The sequence below is a fragment of the Canis aureus genome, chromosome 17 (assembly GCF_053574225.1).
Source record: "Canis aureus isolate CA01 chromosome 17, VMU_Caureus_v.1.0, whole genome shotgun sequence".
NCBI classification, from domain to species: Eukaryota; Metazoa; Chordata; class Mammalia; order Carnivora; family Canidae; genus Canis; species Canis aureus.
In genome coordinates this window covers 24,148,369-24,156,728 of record NC_135627.1, presented here as the reverse complement: position 1 = coordinate 24,156,728, position 8,360 = coordinate 24,148,369, and positions in this window count along the sequence as shown.

Sequence of the window (8,360 nt, the reverse complement as noted above, 5' to 3'; positions counted from 1 at the left end):
ATCTAGATAAACTTTTTATTATTTGTACGTTTTATTGAGCCCTATCTTAGATAATTTTCTACGAACATTCTATAAAACTCTTCAAATCCTAACACACACTAATTAATTGAGCAGCAGATACCATTGTTAACCCTCTATGATAAATACAGAAACTGGGGAGTAGAGAACACAAGCAAAATATTCAAAATCACATGCATAATTAGATACTTGGTAGAACCTGGATTAGAGGTTCTGGAATATCATTCCCAGAAGTTAACATCCAGAATTCTCTCAGACTACAATATGCAGGCTTATCTTTAATTGTGATATATTGAGATTATATGGATTCTATTAAGAAAGTTATGTGGATGGGAATATCTTCTTCTATATCTAATTTATACGTCTGCTGATTTTTTAAAGATTTTTTTTTTTTTTACTTATTTAAGAGAGAAGGAGAAAGAGTGAGAGAGAGAGAGCAGGAGCAAGAGAGGGGCAGAGGGAGAGGAAGAGGCAAATCCCCCGCTGAGCAGGGAACCTGATGGTGGGGCTCAATTCCAGGACCCTGAGATCATGACCTGAGCAGCCAAAGGCATATGCTTAACCAACTGAGCTACACAAGTGCCCCTATTCTTTGCTGATTTCTAACTGGTTTTGAAATGCTTATTGTATGCATATTGTGGATTTGATCCTTTTTCATTCTAAGAGTTATATATTTTTCATTTTCCCTGAAATGTTTTTCCTATGATGGTTTATACAATACCTTATTACCATACATTCTAGTATCAATATGGTACCAGAAAGAATATTCCTTAAAAAGAATACAACTTGTGGGGTACCTGTGTGTCTCAGTCTGTTAAGTGTCTACCTTCGGCTCAGGTCACGACTTCTGGGTCCTGGAATTGATCTGAGTCAGGTTTTCTGCTCAGTGGGAAGTCTGCTTCTCTCTCTCTCTCTCTCTCTCTCTCTCTCTTCTTCTGCCCCTCCCCATCTCTCATCCTCTCTCTCTCTCTTTCTCTCTCTCTCTCAAATAAGTGATTTTAAAAACCTAAAAATATTACAAGTTCAATCTATTCATTTTTGTTATTGTTAGGTTGATACATTTTTCTGTTTTCTTAACCATTAAAATTAGCTCTTATTTAAAATGACAATAAATGAATTTATTTGACCAAAAAAACCAAGAAATATAAATAAGAATTATGGTCAACTATACTGATTTCAATTTTGCATTTGAAACATCTATTTTATATTAGTGACAGGAGCCCATTATTTGAAAGCTATTCTCTACATATCTCATTTTTCATCCTAATATCTATTTACAGGGTCTGATAGTTGTTTCTAATAATGCGAAAATTAGATAGATAGATAATGATGATTACATTAAAATGTTTTATTGATTATGATTGAAATAGTAAGAATAAATATTGAATTATTTGAAAATATTTTCTTCTTTGATATATTCTAAATGTAAAACAGAACCCAAAATGGCATAACATGACAAATCTTTGATGCTGAAAATTTACGCTGGGAGCTTTAAACAGTCTATTTCTTTTTGGCTATAGGTGAGAATATTTGTTGTATGTTAGATTTTTTTAAAGATTATTTATTCATGAGAGACAGAGAGAAAGAGAGAGAGAGAGAAGCAGAGACACAGGCAGAGGGAAAAGCCGGCTCCATGCAGGGAGCCCAATGCGGGACTCGATCCCGGGACTCCAGGATCACACCCTGGGCTGAAGGCAGGTGCTAAACTGCTGAGCCACCCAGGGATCCCTCCCCTATGTTAGATTTTCCTATGTCTCTGCACAAAATAATCCTAATCTCCTTATTTTCTGACCCAATTATTTAAGAATTTATGCATGATCATAAATTTTAGAATTTTTCAATGACAGTATGTTTTTTAAGTAAATGAATAAAATATTAATACATAATCTAGAAAGAATAGAATTATTCTGTCTGATTCTAATCAATATCCCTTTGCTAGTGTGTGAATGAAGATTCAAAGACAAGGAAGAAATAGGAAAATATACTTTGACCTTATATTTTTTATTTTATTTTTTATTTATTTATTTATTTATTTTTAAATTATTTATTTATGATAGTCACACACAGAGAGAGAGAGAGAGAGAGAGAGAGAGAAAGGCAGAGACATAGGCAGAGGGAGAAGCAGGCTCCATGTACCGGGAGCCCGACGTGGGATTCGATCCCAGGTCTCCAGGATCGCGCCCTGGGCCAAAGGCAGGCACTAAACCACTGAGCCACCCAGGGATCCCATACTTTGACTTTAATTACAGATAAGAAATGCACCACTATTCTTGTGAAAAATCTATTCATGAATAATTATAATTATGTTTACATTTTGTGTGAACTTCTATGAATGCACACCTATCTCATGGCATAAGTTTTGGGTGTGTGGTTAAAAGGTTGAGACTGTCTTTTTGAGGTTGAAATACAGACTAAAAGTGGAAAGAATACTAGTAGAGATCCTTTAAGACTAATATGGACATTACTAGAGATAATAGTCTTACCCACAGCATTCAATGAAGCTTCTTTCCACCCACCCACTTCCAGCAAAATTAAAGGAATAGGAGGAAATTGTCCACTTGTGTTTAAAGGTGGAAAAGAATTTAAGGACATGGTTTTGTCAATATAAGAACTCAAAGAAGACCAAAGCAAAATTAAATGAAAAGACTCAATACAGAGGAAACTAACATTATTAATGATAAATCAGTATAAATCAGAAAGGAATAGAAGTGGAATTACTAACAGAAAAAGAATATAATGAAATCACAGGAAATATAGATGAAAACAGTCCATGATAGATTCTAATGTTGGTCTGATCTCTTTGTCCTATATTCACTCTTTAATTTTCATTTTCTCCCACTAAAATGGCAGAGAATGTTTTCATTCTTTTTGACTAGATTAGATTAGTATAGTCTAGGCAGATTAAACCCTAGACTTTAAGGTACCTTATGTGTTTCCACTTACCCTCTAGGGCTTCTTGCCATCACCATGAGAAGAACATGTCTCATGCCTCACTAATCTCAGGAGCAGGATAAGAGGACTCCACTCAGATCACCAACCACCGGCATACTCACAGAAGTATGAGGTAAAATAAGTATGTACTATTGTATTCAATTGAGTTTGTATGGATCTTTTTAATGAAAAAATATGTAAGAAGTGCACATTAAAATGCTAAATAATATCGGGAAGAAGGCAATACATGTGAAGGAAAAATATAATCAAGAGTAAGAATAATTGGTATAACCAAATTAGACAACTTGATAAAAGAACAAAAATAATTTCCAAATTTACAGTGTAAGGACATGATCCAGCAATAAAGTTTGTACCTCAATTGAATACAATAATATGTGTGTCAGGCTCCGTGCTGAGTGCGGAGGCTGCTTGTCTTTCTCTGTTCATCATCCTGCTTGCTCTCTCGCTGTCTCTCAAACTAATGGATAAATATATAAATCACATTATACAATTTGCTATATATCTTGATCTAGGGTCTGGCTACATGGGATGGAGGTATACTGACCAAAAAGTTCAGTTTTCTATATGCTTAAGATTTTGTACTTCATTTTATGTATTTTTCTTAATATTATGTATTTTTCTTAATATAAAAGTTTTATTTTATTTTTTTATTTTAAAGATTTATTTATTTATTTATGATAGACATACACACACACACACACACACACACAGAGAGGCAGAGACACAGGCAGAGTTCAGTTTTCTATATGCTTAAGATTTTGTACTTCATTTTATGTATTTTTCTTAATATAAAAGTTTTATTTTATTTTTTTATTTTAAAGATTTATTTATTTATTTATGATAGACATACACACACAGAGAGAGAGAGAGAGAGAGAGGCAGAGACACAGGCAGAGGGAGAAGCAGGCTCCATGCAGGGAGCCCGATGAGGGACCTGATCCCGGGACTCCAGGATCGCGCCCTGGGCCAAAGGCAGGCACCAAACTACTGAGCCACCCAGGGATCCCCTTAGTATAAAAGTTTCAAAGATCCATTCTATGTTTTAAAAGTATTTATTCTAATTGTTCATTTAATGTTTATGATTATTAATTCTTAGCAGATGATTGTTAATTTTGAGTAGAAAGACTTATTTTCTTTTATTCTTTGTGGTTTTATGCATTTACTTAAATTATTTATAGTAAACGTGTTTTTTACACAAACTATATAGTATTTTATATCTTAAGTGTAGATATGAATACGGACAACTTGGATTGATAATAATACATGACAAATTACAGTCACACGAGAAAAGCATGCTATGCTGAATCAAACAAAAAATAGATGACCATAAGTCAATTAGAAAGACTAACCAGACAGTGATATTTTAAGAATATGAAAGATGGTTAAGAATTTTACAAATAGGAATGTGAGGGAGAACACTTGAGTGAAAAGAGTCATAATATTTGTGAATTCTTTAACAAAATAGAAATAGGTTTTGGGCACATACCATGTTAAAAACTGTGGTGAGCAAACAAACAAACATAAAATGGTTTCTGCCCTGAAATCACTTACAGTGTAGTTAATAAACACTTGGAAATCTATCCTAGAGATGAGAAGAACTAAGAGAAGTTATTGAATTCCTTTTAAGATTTTAAAAATAACCTCCATGTACAAAAGGGAGCGCATAGTGATGGGCTGCCCTGATGCCCTTATTTTTTTCTCAGCTGCTTGGAGTGTGGCCTGCTGACAGCTTGAAGGTGAACTGCTCTTGCAGGCAGCCTTTATCCAGTGATAAAAGCCCAGCCCTCTTGCTTCAATCATAATAACCCTCAAACATGTAGGTTCTGGAAATATCCCTCCAGTAAACCTCTGACTGCAAATATCTTTCCTATAGCATGTTTTCTGAGGACCCTGACCTATGATAGTAGATATGATGAGTCATCTAAGATGCCAACTCTAAAATATAATCTTACAGCTGCATAATTGATTTTCCAGGTTGTCAGTGTGGGCCTTGTAATGGCCATTCCAGCATCTGGAATGTCCTGGTTCAGCTGCTAAAACTTTTACAAGAAAAATAATGAAAGTCTAAGGATGACTAATCACAAACCAGAAGTGATAGAAAAAGCCAGAGAGACTCCATGACAATACAGTAATTTTCTGAAACCAGAGGGCAAAAACATTGACGATCAGTCCCAGGACTTAATTATAGGGTTAGATGCTTTTAAATTCAGCAAGTCTGCAACACCGAGGTAAGTGACATGATTGAGAAAGGTAGAACCCTGAGATTTGGAAAGAGGCATTTGGGAAATATAACTCCTGTTGTGCCCTCTGGATTTGCAGCAGTGTCTGCTCCTTTGTATCAGAATTTAGAAACCCCTTCTCCCTTTATGCTTGAAAACAACGTAGAGGGCTTTACCTTCTAAGGCTGCACTCTGCCTCCTCTGGAACTGCTTTGTCATTCCTGCTGGACAACATATTATATTACAACAAAATCCTGTTTTGAAAGTACGTGACCTGATAAAAGATGAAATATTCCAGAGTTGCTGCATGACTGAGGAAACACATCCACTTGCAGAGAACCAGTATATAATGGGGCTGGATATAAAGGATTCAGGATCAAGGAGAACAGTTGATAAATTTGAGTAAGAAAGTTTACTCTTATGGGAGTACTCTCCTTTGATGCAGTATTTAAAAGCTGGCAAGATCCTGAGAGGCAGTGCTGAACATGAGTGGCTTTTGGAAGATTGGAAAATCCCACAAACTGAAGTATAAAGACAAAAATTTCCATGGAAAACTTGGTAATAAGTGATCATAAGGCTTGGAGAAATGGACATGCTAGAATGATATATTACATACAGAAAATCCATCCGCTGACTATATTCTGTGGGAAGATACATTTACCAAGACGATATGGAAGACACCGATAAGAGGGTCACCAGCATCTCTGAGAAGCTCAGAGATGGCGGTCTTTTGTGGGTTTGCCCAGCATCTAGGAGGAGTCTGAACTACCAAAACACAAAAATTGCTTAATTTATATAATTAAAACAAAATCAACACTAAATGAGAAGGAGGCTGAGGGAAGCCACTACAAGAAAAAGTGGCCATTTATTGTCAAATTTTTAGATGAGGCCTAATTCTTAGACCTAGATTCCATACACTGAAGGAATCCTGGTTTTTCAAGAAGGCATTAATCATAAAAATGGTTAGGCTGAATAGATGTATAAAGATGAAAAATTGTCCTGCAAATCTACTACTTGATGTCGAGGGGATCAACAGGTGTCAACAGATCTCTGATTCTATTACCAACTGTATCTTAGTTCACTTAGGCTGCTGCAAAAAATACCACAGACTGAGTAGCTTATTAACAACAAAAATTTATTTCTCACATTTTTAGAGGCTGGCATCCTTGCCAGCATGTTTAGATGAGGACCCTCTGTAGGGTGTCATACTTCCTATAGTATAACAGAGTGGCAAGGGAGCTGTCTCAGATCTCTTTTGTTAAGGGCATTGGCCCATTTCTTGAAGGTTCCACTCTCATGACTTAATCACCCCCCAGTGGTAATTTCTAATAGCATCATGTTGGGTATTAGGATTTCAAATACGAATTTTGGAGGGACACAGACATTCAGTCCACAGCAATGAGACTTTGTAAGTTCTGCTCTATGTAAGCAGGAGATGTATGTTTACTTTACTGATGAAAGTAATACAATATTACAGAGAAATTTGTTAAAAGTTTCCAAAGAGATGGTATAAAAGAAATCCCAAGGGAAACTGAGCATGGCATGTTATTCTATTGGGAACAAGGACACTATGAGAAGAGTTGAGGAGGCTCTGTCATGGTCTCAGATGTGCAGCCACGGCACAAACTTTTTCATAGTAAGAATTCTAAGTTTCCGTTTAAGATACAGTGTTTTGGAGGCACCTGGGTGGCTCAGTTGTTGAGCATCTGCCTTCAGCTTCAGGTCGTGATCCTGGGGTCCTGGGATGGAGTCCCGTATTGGGCTCCCCACAGGGAGCCTGCTTTTCCCTCTGCCTGTCTCTGCCTGTCTCTGCCTCTCTCTCTTTGCCTCTCATGAATAAATAAATAAATAAAATATTTTAAAAGAGTGTTTTCTGATAAATGCAGATATTTGGAAACACTCTGAATTCTAGAGATAAGCCAGAGACAAAAAGAAATTACAAAGAAAAGAACCTCAATATTAGCCCTCAGAGAGCTATAAGACTTCATCAACCTTTCTATGAGGAAAGATTAGAAAATACTATGCATTTATATGAAGAGAAGGTTTTAGTGTGAACAGAATTTGAAAACTGAGTCTCAACAATGAAGTCTCAACAATTTTATAATCCTATCTTAAACAAGATAGGATTATAAAATGTCATAATAACAAAACATCCTTCTAGAGGGTAGTTTTAAATAGCACAGCTTCCAGTGACTCTTGCACATTTCTAACCAAATGTCAGTTTCGGTGCTCAGTACCATCGCCAATCAGGGGAATTTGCTCACTCCTATCCCAGAAGGATTGATAATTGGTATAGTTTAAGGAGATAATCTCATCTCTCTCACTAATAGAGTTTGGACCAATTTGTTCTGAGGAAATTGCTGGATGTTTCAGAGTAAGAAAGTCCCTCCTGGCACTTGGAAAGCTCTCCAAGAAAATTTCTCTTTCCTCCTTTTGATTTTGTCATGAGATTGATGCTGGGGTCAGCTGCACATATTTTCATCTCTAGCTAACATATAGAAGAAAAGGACAAAATACATGAACTGTAAATAGAGCTGAGATCCTGGATTAAGCCAATTCTAAAATCTCTGGGTTTTCATTTTTGTGAGGAAATAATTGTTCTTGTTTAACCAATTTGAAGGTTATTTTATATTTCCTTCTTCCTATTGCCAACTGCCAAAAATATTGCAGGGTAGCTTATGAGTACCAAATGTGATAATAAAGGTAAAACAATTGTAGTAGTGCCAGACACATAATAAGCACTCAGTAATGGAGAAGATACACCTAATTAAATGGGCTACATTTCTATTAAACATTCAGGATTATTTCAATTCATGTTGATTGTACTTTTTAAGAATTTTCCTACTGGATAGTTTTGTATTGATGTGTAGATCAATATAATTCTAATGTACCTTATAGTGTGATGAAGATGAATTTGGAACAAATATGATGGTTTTGATGGCTATATTGGCTCTGAAATTTTATTTAAGAAATATTGCAATCTGAGCAATAGTAAGTCTTTTAATCTGTGAACATGACTCTCTTTCCATTTTTTTTTAGGTCTGCAATTTCTTACAAGAAGATTTGGAGTTTTCAGTGCATAAATCATACATATCTTTTGTCAAATTTATTCTTAGTATTTTAATATATTTGCTGCTATTGTAAGAGGAAATATTTATTTAAATTTTATTT